Here is a 17,962-nt window from a genome sequence, read left to right as displayed (position 1 = left end):
CCCCTCCGCAGCAGTGCAAATGGGGCACATGCATATGAGACTTCATCTACCTAGCAACTTTTCCGAGTTTTGGTGGATCAGCTCACAATCAGTCCTACACTTCTGTGATTCCTTGCTGTTTAACTGTAAGTAATAAACCTGTTTCACGTAATTTGTTATGTATAAGTATCTTCTGCCTTACCAGACTCAGACAAGTTGGTAACCAGTGCACGGTGAACCTGCTTCACAAATGAGTGTGGCTATGCTCCAATAAAGCTTTAGTTGTAGATGCCAAAATCTAAATTTTAGGTAATTTTTACACTTCATGAAACAGTTTCCTTCTTTTGATCTTTTATTGACTATTTAAAATCCTAAAACATTCTTAGCTTTAGGCCATACAGAAGGAAAGTGGGCCACATTTGGCCACTGGGCCAATTTCTGCCCCAAAATGCTATGTAAATGTGGAAAACACAATAGGGAAGGGAGTTGTACAAAGAGGTAAAGAAGACTATATTTTTCTTATTTAGGAAGGCACTAGTTGCTAAGCATTGTGGTGCTAACGTGAAGGAATGAGAAGTTGGGAAAAGAGAGGCGAGTGTAGTCTGCAGCTACTCAGCAAGGGATTCCCAGAAGGTGGGGACTTTGGTTTGAGCTAGAAGGTGGAGTGGGATTTCAATAGGTGGAGCCCAGGTAGAGGCCCCACCTACCTTGAGAGGATTTGAGAAGGGGAGGGAGAGTGAGGGCCCAGAGGAGATACTAGAACACCTAATGAAAGACACGCAGACAGAGCAGTGTGGTAAGAATGGGCAGCTTGAGGCTCCTGGCTGCCATCCAAGTGTTCCTTCCATGTTCCGGCTGCCTGAGAAATTGTGTGGACAAATCAGAAAACCTAGAAGTGCCCTGCTCTAGGAGAACTTATCATCACATTGGGAGATAGAAGGATATTCTGGAGAAAGATATTTTAAAATACCCTAATTATTGAGAGAAAAAATAATGAAATAATGGTGATATTATTGAGCACCTCCTTAATTGAGCATTCAGTATTCTGCAGGTATTATCTCACTTGGGACTCACAATAACCCTTTGAAGAAGGTCTGGGTATTCCCATTATTCCCATTTTATAAATGAGGAAATTGAGAAAAGACAAGAGAATTTTCCATGAGGCTCAGTGACCAGGCTTAACAATAATAAACATTTGCATGTTGTTTCCCAAGGATTCGTAGAGGGGATTGAGAGACTGAGTAATGTTCTAAGGGCTGTGGTCAGCTGGCCTCCTAGGTAGATGGCATCATGTCAGAGGTAGGGTCACTGGAGTGTTCAAAAGGAGTGGCACAGTGGTGGTTCACATAAGTGACTCAACACCAGCCTGATTGTTTATAGCGGTTGCAGACTTTGTTCATCTACTGGCAAGCCTGGAGTGGTTCATAAGAAGGAGTACACATGCCTTGCTGGGAATGGATACTCCAGAAGGAGTCCTAGTAGCAGCAGTATGGGGGTTTGGAATAATCAAATAACATTTTCAGCTCTCCTGAGAGCCATTGGACTAGAACAAAGAAGCGAGTGAGAAGAGGAAGCTGAGAGTTATTTGTGTGTCGTTAATGGGACTTTAATCAACAGATCCCCACTCTTTCTCCAGCAGCAGCCGGTCCCTGCAATCTGTGGAGACTGTATACTCACAAAGCACCCATTCAAGTAACATGAAAGCTGGCACAATGCAGCAATCAGACAGGCCCCAGCTTCTCCATGGCGCTACACCTGCACCTGTTATCATGGCAGAAACTTATTTATCAGCTGTTAGAAACTTACATAATGGAGGAGTTTGTCTATCATCAGTTCTCTTTCAGGCTATGGGGGTAGAGATATTTATAAGCCAATACTAAAGGCTAACCGGTCTCTTTCTGAAGAACCAGTAAGCCCATGTGAATCTGGGCACCTACAGGTCTACCACTGATGTTGACACGACGGAGTCCCTTGGACGGAGAACCAACTCTAGCTCTGGGTGTGGGCATAAGGGTGGTATTAGTGACCGTAGCTGGAATCAGGGGGATGGGAGCTGCATTAGCAACCACCCCACCACTGTTGGTGAGAATGCCTGAGCTGGCTTGTCAGGTGCAGAGGAGGCTGAATGCTTTTTTGATTGCTATAATTGCAGCAAATTGGGTGCTTGAGAGTGCCTCTTCAATGAGAAGAATCTCGTGAATGAGACTTAGGGAAGAGGCCCCTCTTCGGATCCCTCTCCTTTGTTCCATGTGTATGAAATAATTCCCCAGCTATTATGGACTGTGAATTAACTGCTAATTTTAGTTGTGCAAGGCAAACAAAGACCCTGGTTGGAAGATCCGGAAGGTGATTCATCCGATATGATGTTTGCATGATGGAAGCTAAAGGTCTTGATAGGAGTCCCTGATTATTCCAAACTTTCCATACAAAGACTTAGACAATTTTTTTTTTTTTTTTTTGAGAAGGAGTAGTTACGTTCTTGTTGCCCAGGCTGGAGTGCAATGGTATAATCTCGGCTCATTGCAACATCTGACTCCTGGGTTCAAGCGGTTCTCCTGCCTCAGCCTCCTGAGTAGCTGAAATTACAGTCATGTGCCACCATATCCTGCTAATTTTTATAGAGACAAGATTTTACCATGTTGGCCAGGCTGGTTTCAAAGAGTTAGACAATCTTTTAAGTGAACATCTCAACACCAGCAATAAAAGGGACTCCAGTACCTTCTCTTCTGTTTAAGATTCTCTCTTGGCAATGCTGGGTGTTTTGAGTGTGGGCATTCTCCTCTAGGTCTTCTTAATTGGGAAGACTCAGAAAGGCAGCAGTGAAGCCAGAGTCAGTGAAAGGCTGAAAGTCAAAATCCATAGAGACACGACATAAAACCAAGCCCAAAGGTCTTTGACCCTCTGGAAAAAACAGACAAGTGTTGAAAGAGTATCAGAACCTAAGTGGGAACAGAGGCTCTGGAAATATACCAGCAAAGGCTTTGGGGACAATTGAACAGGTTCTTGAAAAATAAGTAGAAGACTTTAGGTAAAGTAAGGAGAACCATTATGTTTGCAGAGAAAAAAATCCTCAGCATATTCAATGGCACATGTGATGCATATGTTTTCTATGATAAGTAATGGAAAAGTTCAACTTGAACTATTTCAAACACAAGAGAACACAATGACTCAGTTAACTAGAAAGCCCAGAGTCGAAGCAACTCCTGTGGCAAGGAGGTTATGGTTAGCCTGATATACTCAGATGGATGTTGGAGAAAACAACAGTATCCATCTGATCAAGTATTAAGAGGCTTCAGAGATGGTTGATTCAGTGGCTCAATGTTTCTTCCATTCTCTCATCCATAATGTTGACTATCCTACGACTGGTTCCTTCTGTGTTTGTCAGCTGTTGATAGCCCAATCATTGCTATAATTCCTTTCTAGTATCTAGTGGAAGAGAAAATGCACTTCCTCCAACCCATTGAGTAAATCTCCTGACTTTCTCCTGATGGAGACACCCCCGTGGCCAGGAAAATGCCATGTGCTAACTGGCTCAGGTCTGGATAATTTGAAGCAACCACTGTATCAAGGAGATCATGGTTAGCCTGATTTACTCAGATAAATGTTAGAGAAAAAAACAGTATCCATCTTATCATAGTAATAAAAGGCTTCAAAGTAAATTGTCGCATATACTGTGCTTCATTTGGGCAGAGTAGCAAGGGATAAGAGGATAGAGAAATAGGAGCTAGACTGATGACCTTTGAGTATTAGGTAAAAGTCACTTGACGTGGCCTAATAACCCATCTTTTAACAAGCTCCACCCTAAAACACTACCATTGTCCCTCCCTTGAAGCATGTGTCTCTTTGACCTTTTATTGTACTTACCAACACAATTTTCTTATCTGTAGGCAAATAAGGGTGTCCTACCTACCTAATGACAGATTAACTGGCCCTCAGTGAATGTATTATTGTAATAGACCCATCATCTCCTTGGGCTTTCTCACCATAGGTTAAAGAAACATTCAGAGAGACATCTTCTTAAGTTCTCTGTGGCAACAGGAGGCTTGAATGTCAGAAGTTGAGTAGCCTAAGCCTAGGTCTTTCTCTCTTCTCCCACAAATGTGCTGTGTGACCTTGCATAAGTTACTCACCAGCTCTGTTTCAGTTTCCTGATGTGTATTAAGAGAAATCTACCAGATGAAGGTTTTATATACTTTGTCAACTTAACCAAGCTGGAACAACACATCTTAGAGTCCCCTCGTCTATATATTTCCAAGTTAAGTTTGGCCACAACTTAGTTCCAAGTCATGCAAGATCTGAAAGGGGAAAGTGAAGAAGGGCCATTTTATTTTCTTTATCCTCTAAAGGTTAATGAGGGCAGCTACAAGCTCTTGCACATTGTCACAGATACGCTGGCTTGCATGGTTGGTTTGGGGCACAGTTGAGGCTGCAGCTCCTTCAGCTTTTGCCAGAGCCCCTCTTTCAAACTCTCTGAGTACTGGGACAAGTCCCGGCGCGACCTTGTGGTGCAGGCTGCCAGCTTATCTTGTGGGCCAACGGCGTCACCGAGATTGAAGAAGGTGAGAGGCAGACATGGCTCCAGCTAATTCTTCCAGATGCTAGTCCGTCCTCAGTATTCCTCCTTGATGTCTATTTTTCTTCTACGTTTCTGGCCCTGCTGACATTAGGACCAGCACCAAAAGCAGAAACCGGTCCCTGAAGTAGCAATGTCATGAGTTCCCACAATTTTGTATGGTGTAAGCCTTGTAATATGTCCCATATTCTACACTCCTCGAAGTTGTTCTGTTTTTCTGATTGAAGCTGAATAATTATTGAATGTTACTGTGTGCCAGGCACTCTCCCAAAACTTTGACTATGTTAATGTATTTAAGCCTTATACAGTCTCTTGTGAGGTAGGTAATATTTTGCAATGTTTCTGTTGTATAGATAAAACTGAAGCACAGAGGATTTAAATAACCTACCCCAAATCATCCAGCTCATAAGAGGCTGAGCCAGCTAGAGCCTAGGCTTCTATCCACTGTCTCATTTGTAGAATGAAAGTCTATTCTAGATATCTTTGAATTGTCTTCCAGTTTTTAACGCTCTATGAAATAGGTTTTGTGTTTATTTTTTAACTCCTAGAATAGTATATCCCAAAGCTTGATCTAATGATCATTTCTATCAGAGTTACCTGAAAAACTGGTTAAAACATAGATTCCCTAGGCCCTGTCGGCCTAGGGTGGGCCTCTGTATAACTTTTCCAGGCTATTTTGATGAACAATGGAATTTGAGAACTATTCACTGCCCTAAAAAAAAAAAGTAGAAAAAAGGATGGTGTATGCGTAGGTGTGTGTGTGCACGTGTGCATGCCTGTGTATTTGAAGAAAGAAAAGCTGGAAGGAGTCCCTCTAGAGGCACATTGTCCTCTAGGCCTACATTTCAAGTGGAGAACTGTGCTGTAGACTTAGGTGTATAGTCAAGAAGACACAAGCCACCGGGTTGGTGTCAGAAAGCTCTGGCAGCATTCGCCTCTGCTTCTCCCCCAAAGCACCCCTAGAAACAGCTTCAGAGTTCTTCAGTAAAACAAGTTGTCATCCACCTGCCCTGTAACAGTGCCAGGAGGCAATGAGAGTGGCAGCAGCCACAGGAGCCTCAGCGCCAGTGGCATCCTCCTCCCTGACTGGCCCTCTGTTAATGAGAAGTGCCACTCTCTCCTCTGTGGGTTTTTCAGTCGTTTATCTTCTCTTGGGAAGTCAGAGCCACGCTGGCTAGGATGAGCAGAAGTTCACACTGGTGACCTTGGCTATTAGCCACTGGGGACTGGCTCCCAGAAGTGAAGCAACCCATAGGCTGCACAAATTGGAGTTGGAAGAAGACAAGGTGTGGTGATGAAAAGCCTCGTCAAGGCCGCTTATGGTCATCATTAGCCGGCACTCAGGGCTAATAATAAACCCTCTTCCATGCACTGATGCTGGTCTTGGGCCACCAGCACTCTTGCAAGGAAGCAGGCCCCCTCAGGTCTAAGATCGTTCCTTATATGTGGAGGACACTTAATAGCTTGCAACGGGCTTTCCTAGGCCCTGTCTCATTTGAGCTTCTTCCCACAAATCTTGGGATAAATAATCTGAGGAGCTTAGAAACTGAGGAAAATGTCAATAATAATTTCTTTCTTATATATTTGGTCTAACTTTTCTCACAAAGTGTGTCATTTAAAAAAAGGTAATTTAACTTTCCTAGATGTGATGGTATGACATCCAGGTACTAGGTACTATATTTGGCTAATTAATTCTGTGATACAACTCAAGTCTGCTAAACTTAGTTGGCTTATTACTTCTGTGATACACCTTGGTGCTGCTAAAATATCATCAGCCCCATTGCATAGATGAGGAAACTGAGGCTCAGAGAAATTACAGAGTAACACATTAAATTTTCTCAAAGGTAATCTTATTTGACTTTGAGGCATTGGTGCAATTACATGATGCAGGTGGAGGTGTAAGCTAAAGAAAAAAGCTGACTACTGCAAATGCACCTTTGTACCAACCTCCTGATAGGGAATGTCTCAGGGCCAGAAATTGGTCCTAACATTTCTCCCCTGAGTCAGTTAAATTTTCAAGCCCAGAGCAAAAATAAACCAATCTCATGCTACCTTGAGTCTGAAATCAGGATAATCCTTGAAGGCAATTCTCCTTTTCTCGTGAAAGAACTTTCACGGTGCTTGCATTCCTGGCCAGCTTCCTTAAGAGGGTTTGGCCTACAGCTGTTCTATCGCACAGTGTTTTTGCTCGAGAATAAAGAAGAAAAAAATGTTCTCACTTCATTTCTTGACTCCTTTTAAGACAAATCCCAGTAGAAGGCTCATCACAGGCTCAGATGCATATCCTATAAACATAAATTCTAGATGCTTATCTTCCTGTGTTGGGAGCTATTTAGTAGAAATTTAAGTCAGACTCTTACTTAATGCAACAAGTACTTCCAGGCTCAGGGAGATCACCACATAACCAACTACCCTCTCCCTTTGCTGAACATCTTAAATACTGTAAAATCCCATCACCCTGAAACACTGAAAGATTGCATAGAAATGTTAGAATTATTAGTTTAGAAAAGAGACTGTAAATAATTTGAGGGAAGGAATTATGTCTGATTTGTTCATCTCTGCTTTCCAGAGCTTTGACCTAGAGATCCAGGAAACAGAAGGACCAGGTAGGAGACAAGCCAGTGATGGAAGGGTTGTCAGGAAATCTAATAAATTTGTCCCTTTATTTATTATTTATTCACTTATTTATTTATTTAACAATTATGTAAGAAGAACCTACTTACATAATTGTTAAATAAACAATTATGTTTATTTAACATGCTAAATATTTAACGTGTTAAATATTCATAATTGTTTATTTTTTTTTGTTTTGCTTGTTATTTACACTTAATTAATTGTTTTTATTTGGCATTTTAAATATTTAGCATGTTAAATAAACATAATTGTTTATTTAACAATTATGTAAGTAGGTTCTTCTTACATAATTGTTAAATAAATAAATAAGTGAATAAATAATAAAGGGACAAATTTATTAGATTTCCTGACAACCCTTCCATCACTGGCTTGTCTCCTACCTGGTCCTCCTGTTTCTGGGATCTCTACTCTAAGCCATGCTAGGACATTTGCCCTAGTTAGTGCTCCCATCACGCTACTTTTCATCAAGTGACAATTCTGCTAAAAGTATTCATTGACTCCCTCTTGATGCAGTTGGGATGAAGCAGTGTTTAAGACTTAAATGGCTGGATCCTGACCCTTTGAATTGTGTGGCTAAATATTTCTAGGAACTCCCCTTCTAAAATATATGCCATATACCATATAAAGAATTCTTATGTTTTCCCCCATTCTACTAGCAAGTACACAGGTCAAAGGAGCTACCTTGTTTCCTGTTGTCAAACTCAAATGTAAGCGCTACAGTTGTTTACTTTTCCAATGGTGAGAAAAGGCCAGCCCAGAACATGCTTAACATCAACAGCAATAAAAAAAGAATTTTCCTTGATGCAGGCTTAGCTAGACCTCTGGAAATGTGGACAATCAATACACTTGGCCTGACCAACCATAGGAACAAGCCTTCTTAATTCTTCATGGTCACACTTTATCAGGAACTATGGCCAAAATAACACCACCTTTCACTCCCAATATGGGTCTTTCCCCATCCAGACAGACCAGTCTACTCAATATTGCTGAGCATCCCAGCAAATTTCTCTCTCTATATCTTGGCCCTTAAACCTCCCTATATTGTTGTCCCCTCCTATGCCTCCTTTGCCCACTGATTTTCCAGGACCAGCTCAATATCCTTGTCTTCTCTGAATTATCCTTCTCCCATGTAGAGGGTAAAATACAATGGCAAAAACCTCTTGTGCTGTGTCTATCCCTACCATCCAACGCACAGAACAGGCATGCACTGAGCAGAGTGGAGAGAAGTATTGAGTTTGGAGACAAAAGAGCTGGGCAGCTTTATACATACTAAATGTATAAATTTGGTGTAGTCACTTAACAAACCCAAATTCCAATTTATTTATCTTGAAAATTGGGATCATTTCTACCTTACAGATTTGTATGAATTAAGTAATATCTAGTACTCACCCAACAGGGTTTTCTGAGTGCCAGATGCACAGTGACTGATGTGTAGTAGATGTGTAATAAATATTACTGAATGTTATTAAATACTTACTAACCTGATTTGTAGGACTTGTCCAGTTATGGAAAATAATTATTAGATTGAAAATGAAATCTGTCTTGTAGTTTGAATGTACCCTCCAAAATTCATGCTGAAATTTAATCACCAGCATAACACTCCTGGGAAGTGGGGCCTTTATGAGGTGGTTAGGTCATGGGCATTCCACCCTCATAAATAGATTAATGCTGTCATCTCAGGAGTGGGTAAGTTACTTCAGGAATGGCTTTGTTATAAAAATGTGCTTTCTTTGTCTCTCCTACTTGCTTCTGTTTTCCATCCTTCTGCCATGGGATGACCCGCATCAGATGTTGGTACCATGCTTTTGGACTTCCCAGTCTCCAGAACCATGAGAAATACATTTATTTTCTTCATAAATTACCCATTTTGCAGTATTCTATCATGACAGCGTAAAATGGATTAAGGTAATCTACTTTCACAGTCTTTCCCTTCATGTCTTTCTTGACCATGTGTCTGACATATAACAAAAAGAAATAGAAGAGAATTGATGATTTAATATCCCATGTTCCATATTCCACCCATTATCTATATCCTATATATATGACCATTTGAATTTCTGCTGGATGCACTACCGAAATATCTAGAATAAAACTAATAAGAATAAGCATGTATATGTTTTCTTATCTTTTTTGTATCAATCACATGGCATTTGTCAGGCTATATTGTATTCAGCCAGCTTCAGTGTTTAGCAAGGAGAGTAGAAAACTTGTGAAGTACATGGTATTTATATTTTTCTTTTTAATTTTTAGAGGCGCGGTCTCACTCTGTTGCTTAAGCTACATTGCAGTTGCAGCAACACAGTCATAGCTCACTGCAGCCTTGAACTCCTGGGCTCAAGGAACTATTACCCTGCCTTAGCCCCCCAAGTAGCTAGGACTATGGACATGCATTACCACAGCTAGCTAACTTTTATTTTAGTTTTTTTGTTTGCTTGTTTGCTTTTTATAGATGGGTCTCACTGTGTCACCCAGGCTGGTCTCAATCTCCTGACCTCAAGTGATTCTCTTGCCTCAGCCTCCTGAGTTGCTGGAGTTACCAGTATAAGCCACTGTGCCTGGTGGTAATTATCTTGAAATACACAAAAGCCTCTCATAAAAAGATGAATTAGACCTTATCTGTGTGTCTACAGCAGAAAAATATTATAGGTGGGTGGAGGTTATAAGAAGGTAGATTTCCTCTAAGACATAGTAAAAAGAGTTGGCACATCCCTTCAGAGATGTGTGTGTCTGTGTATGTACATATGTGGTTAGGGTTGGAAACCACTGAATTCACAATCTGCAGCATGAGACTTTTATGATTCTGGCAGGGATCAAAGCTGAGTAGAAAAGAAGCCAGATACTTCTTGCTCAATATTGGAGCTTCATTGACTACATTTTCTTTCTTTTTTAATATATTACAATAAACTTTACTTACAAAAATAGATCCATGAAAGGGGACACATCTTTCAGGCAAAAGGAACAGAAAAATTGAAAGTACTAAATCAGGAATAAGCTTGGCATTTTATAATAGGAACAAAAGGTCTGCTATGACTGGAGATTAATAAGTAAGGAAAAATGAGACCAGCATATGTCAGAGAGATAAATGCTGGGCAGGTCAGCTTGTAGTTTCTGGTAAGTTGTTTGAACTTTATTCTAAGTATGAAAAGATACTTTTGGAGAATATTAAGCAGGTGAGTAACATAATCTGATGTGGATTATTATTGTTAAGATTAATGTCACGAAGCTTTTCTCTAAGTTTTCTTCTAGTTTTATAGTTTCAGTTCTTAACATTTAAGTAGTTAACCCATTTTGAATTGATTTTTGTGTATGATATAAAATAGGGTCCATTCTTTTGAAAAATTGATTCCATTCTTAATCGAGAAAAACCCACTCTACCTGAAGAGTCCTCAACACCCACTCCTAAACATATTCACACATGTGCACACATGCATATACACACACACATGCACATGCACATGAACACACACTCACACAACTGATGTTTGCTCTTCGGAGCTAATCTTATTTTAATAGGTTCCTGGAAAGAATACTGGCAGCCTCAGCTTTCACAAGGTGCCATCAAATACAAAAAACTCTGTAATGGGACACTCTGTTCACTTTACCCCAGTGATTCTGTGCCTGCCTGTCTGAAATTTGGCTGATGACCAACATTAGTGAACACTCGGGGTGCTAAGATCACATGCTTCACATTTAAGCCCTTTTACATCTGGAAAAGATAAAAAAATCTGAGGAGGAGCAATCTCATCCTTTGCAAAGAGGTAAAGTTTCCTGGAAGGAAGTGGGGGTGGTGGAAATTTGGACAGAGGCCACTGAACAATGAGGCTTTTGGTAGGAAAGAGGCAGGAATTATTGGACTTGAGGACAGAAGATCCCGAGATTTGTAAAGTGGCTGCAGAGGACTCCCTCACAGATCTTTAAGTTCTTTCATTTTTGAGATTCAAAGCAATGTTTACATTTGCTACAACTATGCTCTCTTCCTTTTTATGTAATAATTCTCTTGCAAAAAAATTGAAACTTTTAAGAAAAGAAATGTGTATGACATCATATACCCAGAGAGACTGGTGTTAAGAAAATGAAGAAACAGAGTGAAGAGAGGAGGAGGAAGCCCCTGTGTTCCACCTGCACTTTAACTGTTCCCTGTTCTAGCAGACAGGGCATTGGCAGACTGAAAACATGCTGTACTCCATTAAGACATGGAGGCTATTTCCCCACCCTAAAGCTGGGCTGGCTTTGTGGGTGGTTTTCACCAATAGAATGTGTCAGAAATAATGTGGTATTTTCAAAGTTAGGCCTTAGGAGGCCTTGTAAGCGCCACGTTTGCCACCTTGGAAAGCCACCCAGAGACCATGTAAGAATGCCAGTTGAGCCTAGGGAAGAACAAGCAGCCACTTGCAGGAGAACCAAGGAGTCCTAGGTCACCATCAGCACCAACTGCAATATCTGACAATCAGGCCATGTTGCCTCTTCTAGCCTAGCCAAGCTTTCCACTGAATGTAGCCCCAGCAGGAATCCCAGGTGAAACCAGCAGAGCAACTTCCCAAACAACGCTTAAGATCATAACAAATAATAGATCATTGTTGTAAGCAACTACATTTGGGGGAGGCTTATTAAGCAACACCCCCTTTACTGGAGCATGAGTTCCAGACGATGCCCAGACAACTTGCAGGGCAGCCACAGAGAACCAGAGCCAATAGGAGAACTCCCTGTGCTAGGGAGAACTCCAGTGAGGGCACAGCCATGAGCAAAAATAGGAGAAACCTGTTTTCCTGTACAGATGAGAGAATGCTGCTCATTGCAAAGAGAAGGGAGGTGATTCAGCAGATATTTAAGAACTAATAAAGAGAAGAAACTTTCTATCAGAGCTCTCTAAGAATGCAATATACTGTTTCAGGAGGTGCTGTGTTCTCCAACATTAGGGGTATTCTAGAATAAGCAGGATGGCGATTGAAGGGCAGATTTCGGACACTATGTAGTTGGATCTCTGAGGTCACTTTGAACCCCAGGCATTTTATTAGATTCTACAAGACCTATTTGAGAAGACGGGAGTATATGCATAATTATGTCAATAAATCTGTCATGTTATCTTGAGAACAGGCCCTGGTTTATCAAAAGCAAAAGTAAAGCATACATGAGAGAGAAAATTCCTCTGTGTGCACAACTTATTGACATTCATCTGGCCAGGCTAGTCAGAGCACACAGACAGACGCCCAAAAAAGGCACGAGAGGACTGTGAGAATGGATTACCGGAAAAATATCTGGCTTAAAAATGAGGGCTCTGAGCAGAGATTACATCTTTTTTGAGTCTTCTCTGGGAGCCAGGCCCTGTAGTTACCATTAAGAGAATGTGTAACATGATCATAATAATGACAACAGCAATAATAATAACAGTAACAGGCAACAGTCTGACTCCCTATTGCCCTCTTACTGGCTGCTACAGATCGGTCACTGAGATGCGCTGTCTCTCCATTCCCTTCAGAAAGGGTTCATACAATGCCAAGGGATGTGTTTGCCTCTGTTGTAAAGTGCACTTCCTTCCAGAAGGTGAACCTCTTGAAATTTCTTTATGAGAAAGGCTGCAGGATTGATGCATACTCTTTTTGTGACATGCCTAGAATCAGATAATAACCCAAGGAGGCAGCTGAATTATGATTAAGAAAGCATCATCGAATGAATTTCTTACCTGGGAAGGACTCTATGGGATCATTCAGGCTCAACCACAGTTTAATGCTGTAATCTAAAATTGGAAAGACATGAGGGGAACTTGGAGCTGGAGTTTGGCAAGGGAAGGGGTTTAGTGTTGTGCCAGGGCTGTTCTAATTAAGAGGCAAAGGAGTCAGTCCATAAGGACAGGCATATCAGAGATCAACCTAAGTGAGGTGTACCAGCCAGTGTGATGGCAATGATGATGAACTGGGTGCCTCAAAGACTCAGAATTTAGTTCTAGTTCTATTGGAAGACACATATATCTGAACTTCATTTTTACATTTCTAAGATTAGAAGAATAATCCTAATACTGTTTAATCTCATGAGGTAATGTTGTAAAGTCCACATAAAAACATTGGTAGAAAAGTACTTTGTCAACTAAAAATTATTGTAAGAGTTATAAGGCATAACTGTAAAGTTTTTTATTATTGAGGTATAAAAATTTTTTACCTATAGCCATATATAATAGAAGTCATGTTTTGAACATTTTCTCCTAGTTTAGTTTGGCTATTCATTTTTCTTAATGGCTCTTTCTAAGAAAGTTGCACTTAACTAGGATCACAAATATAGCCTATATTTTTATTTAAAAGTTGTATAGTTTTAGCTTTTATGTTTATAATCTGTCTCAGGATAGTACTATAATATGATGTGAGCTATGGATTGAGGTTTATTTTTTTTTCCATAGTTAGCTAGTTTTTCCAGCACCACATGTTTAAAATAATGTCTTTTTTCATGAGATTTCTTTGGCGAAATATCAACTCATCATATACATGTGGGTCTATTTCTGTATGTACTCTCTATTCTATTCCATGAATCAATTTGTCTGTCTTTCTCTAATACCACACTTTTTTGATTATCATAGCTTTTAATACATTTTGAAATAAGGTAGTATCTGCCTTCCAAAGTTTATCTTCCCTTATAAAATTGTTTTGGCTATTTAAGGTTCTTCGCATTTCTATATACATTTTAAATTCAACTTATCAATGTATAAGCATTCTGGGGTTTTAAGATTAAATTGATTCTATAGATCAATTAGAGGAGAATTAACATTTTTACAACATTTAGCCTTTCAAATAATGAGCATGGCATACCATTTTCATTCACTTATATCTTTTAAAATTTCTCTCAGGAATATTTTGTAGTTTTCAGTATAGGGATGTGCATATACTGCATTAAATTTATCCCTAAGGATTTTATGCTTTGAAAATGTTATTGTAAATAATTTTTTTCTAATTTAAATTTTTTTAATTTTAAAATTTTATTTTAAATTGTTTTGTATGGAAATATAATTGGTTTTTCTATTGATCACGTATCCTGCAACCTTGCTAGCTTTATTCATTAGCTCTTGTACTTTCAGAGGTTTACTTAGGATTCTCTCCAATTACCAATATAGGTTAACTCTTGCTTCTCTTTTTCTTTCCTTCTTTTCTTTCTTTCCTTCCTTCCTTCCCCCCTCTCTCTTTCTTTTCTCTTTCTTTCTTTCATTCTTTCTTTGAGACAGGATCTCACTGTTGCTCAGGCATGAGTGTAAAGGCATGATCTTGGTTCGCTGTAGCTGGGACCACAGGCATGTGCCACCACGCCCAGCTATTATTTTTATTTTTGTAGAGATAAGGTTTTGCCATGATGCCCAGGCTGGTCTCAAACTCCTGAATTCAAGCTTTCCGCCTGCTTTGGCCTGCAAATGTTTTGGGATTACAGGTATGAGCCACTGCACCCAGCCAAGTGTTCTTTTTCAATCTGTATGCTTCACCTTTCTTTCCTTCGTTTTTGCCTTCTCTTTCTTCTCCGCTCTCCCCCTTCCGCCTCTCCCTATCTTCTTTCTCCTTCTTCTTCTAGTTTGAAGGCACTGGTTAGGAACTTCAATTCAACTCTGAATACAAGCAAAGTGTATGTCTTGCTGTATTGGAAACTAAATCCCTAATGCAACAGGGTTAAGAGGTGGGACCTTTAAGAGGTAATCAGGCTACGAGGGTGGTGCCTTCATGAATGGACTAAACCTGTTATCTTGGGAGTCGGTTTATTATAAAAGGATGAGTTTGGCCCTCTTTTTCTCCCTCTTGCCCTTCACCGTCCATCATGGAAAGATGCAGCACAAAGGCTCTTGTAAGATGTAGCTGCCCTACCCTGACCCCACCCTACTCCAGTCTTGGACTTCCCAGCCTTAAGAATTATAAAAAATAAATCTCTGTTCATTATACACAAAGTACTCACTAAAATGCTGAAGATAAGCCCCACTTGGTAATATATATTATCCTTTTTACGATATTGTTAGATTTTATTTAATGAGGTATTTTAAGGAAATTCACATCTACTTTTATCAGAGATATTGGTGTGTAGTTTTCTTATAATGTATCTAATTTTGGAAATAAGATTATCATAATGTGTGTTGAGAAGTACCTTATTTTTTCTGGAGAATTTATTATAAAACAATCTCATTTCTTCTCTAAACATTTGATGAAATTGACGAGTAAAGCCACATAGACTTGAAATTTTCTTTTTGAAAATCTTTCTAGTAGTTATTTTAATTTCATTAATTGATATTGAGCTATTTAGATTTTTTACTGTTTTCTAATTAGTTTTGGTAATTTGTATCACAAAAAAATTTGCCAGTTTTGTCTAAATTACTGAATTTACTGGCATAAAGGTATTAAGATTTGTTTAATGTTTATAGATAATAAAATAGTGTTCCAATATTAGTAATTTGTGTTTTTTTCTTTTCTTCTCTTTGTAATCAAGCAAGGCTATGTGCTTGAGGCATATTAATCTTTTCGTAGTAATAGCTTTGCTTTTTATTAATTTTCCATATTGTTTGTTCATTTCCTATTTAATCGATTTCTGTTTTTATCTTTTCTACATTCTGCCTTGTGTTTATTACGGCCTTAATCTGCTAGTCTTTCTTCTAAGTTCTTTAGAAGTAAGCATACATTGCTTTTAAACCTTCTCCACTTACAACCATAAATTCCCCATAAGAACTATTTTAACTACATCCCTGGAATTTTGATCTGTTTTATTTTCATCATTATTCAGTTCAAAATGTTTGCTGACTTCATTTATGTTTTCTTATTTGACATATTTTGTATTTTAAAATATGTTAATTCCAAATTATTGGAGATTTTCCATACACATTTCTGTTGTGGGCAACAGAAATTCCATTATGGGCAAAAATATATTCTGACAAGTACAAGGAACTGGTGGGTTCCTGGGAACCCACCCATGCAGACCTAACCCTGGGTATGGGCCACGCATAAGGGCAGGGGAGTACAGCCTGCTAAAACCTCCTCAGAACAAAGTAAAGGAAGGCACAGCACCAACCACTAAATGGGACAACACCCGTCACCCGAGAGCAGGCATGGAGAGGGGGTCCTCTCCCACGCTCTTGTACACTGTTATGGACACGGTAGTGGATCTTCCTTCTGGGGAGCAGTGCGTATACTCACAGAGTGTTTTTCACTCTTTTCTTGGTGGCTCTACTCTGTCGAAGGTGATCTCAGGCTGCTTGGGTTTACACAGAGGGCAAGAGCCAACTCCCGCTCCCTACACAGAGTGGCAGGGTTCTCACAATGGAGGACAGACAGACTGTGGCATTGCCTGCCCTGGACTGGACTGGGGGAGGAGGCTCTGCCTCAAGCCCATTTTCGTGGTTGCCGTCAGAGAGGATCTCATTACTTCTAGCTCAGGAAGAGGAGCTGGTGCACACATCCCCCACTACTCCCACCGCTTTCCCTAAGACCTCAGCGCATCCCAACACTATCTCTTCCCACCTTTGCGGGCTGTTTCCTCCATCAGGACAGTGGCTTCCACCTGCCATCAGCCTACCTGAGGGCCAGCGGGCTCTTACTCTTAAGCACCTCCTACTGGACTTCAGCCTGAACTGAACCACCAAAATAACCTGCTACCAGAAAGGCTTAGCACTAGTCAATGAGATAAGCTTTCTGATGCCTCTGCAACCTCAGTCCCACAGGATATGATGTGTTGGCTCATACATTCAGTACATCACTACAAAAGGCAGCATATGAGAAAAACACCGCACAGAAGCTATCCACAAGCAAGAAACCCATACAGAGCCCTGGTCCCTTGAAAGCACCCAGAAACAAACCCAAATGTTTATACATAACAATTATCACATTCATACACTAAAGGGAAAAAATAATTTTAAAATCTTAAAGTGCCATCCAAACTGAAAATTAAGAAGTTACAGCTCCCTCAGATGAGAAAGATTCAGTGCAAGAACTCCAGCAGTACCAAAGGCAGAGTGTCTTGACATCTCCAAAGGATCACATCAGCTCTCTAACAATAGACGGAACCAAATCACATAAAGAATTCAAAATATGGATTGTAAGGAACCCCAACGAAATCCAAGTTGAAACCCAATACAAAGAAATCAAAAAAACTATTCAGGATATGGAAAGTGAGATAGCTATATTAGGAAAAAACAAAATAGAACTTCTGCAATTGAAAAATTCACTGAAGGGGCCAGGTGTGGTGGCTAATGCCTGTAATCTCAACACTTTGGGAGGTCAAGGTGGGATGGTCACTTGAGTCCAGGAGTTTGAGACTAGTCTGGGCAATATAGTGAGACCTCATCTCTGAACTAAAAAAATAATAAATTATATATATATATATATATAATTCACTAAAGGAATTTCAAAATACAGTGAGAAGCTTTAACAATAGACTAGATCAAGCAAAATAAAGATTTTCAGAGCTTAAGGACAAATATTCTGAATTAACACAGTCAGACAAAAATAAAGAAAAACGAATTTTAAAAAAATCAACAGAGACTTCAAGACATATGTAATTAGTAAAGTAACAAAATCTATGACTTATCAGCATTCCTGAGAGAGGAGAAGAAAAAACAAGCAACTTGGAAAACATATTTTAGGGGATAATTCAGGAAAATTTCTCTAATCTTTCTAGCGAGGTTAGCATCCAGATACAAGAAATTCAGAGAAAACCTGAAAGGCACTATACAAGATGGCCATCCCCAAGGCATACTGTCATTGAACCCTCCAAGGTGAATGCAAAAGAAAAAAGTCTTAATGGTAGCTGGAGTAAAGAAGCAAATTAGGA

Source organism: Cebus imitator, unplaced genomic scaffold, assembly GCF_001604975.1.
Source record: "Cebus imitator isolate Cc_AM_T3 unplaced genomic scaffold, Cebus_imitator-1.0 Scaffold220, whole genome shotgun sequence".
Taxonomy (NCBI): domain Eukaryota; kingdom Metazoa; phylum Chordata; class Mammalia; order Primates; family Cebidae; genus Cebus; species Cebus imitator.
Note: the sequence above shows the minus strand (reverse complement) of the source record.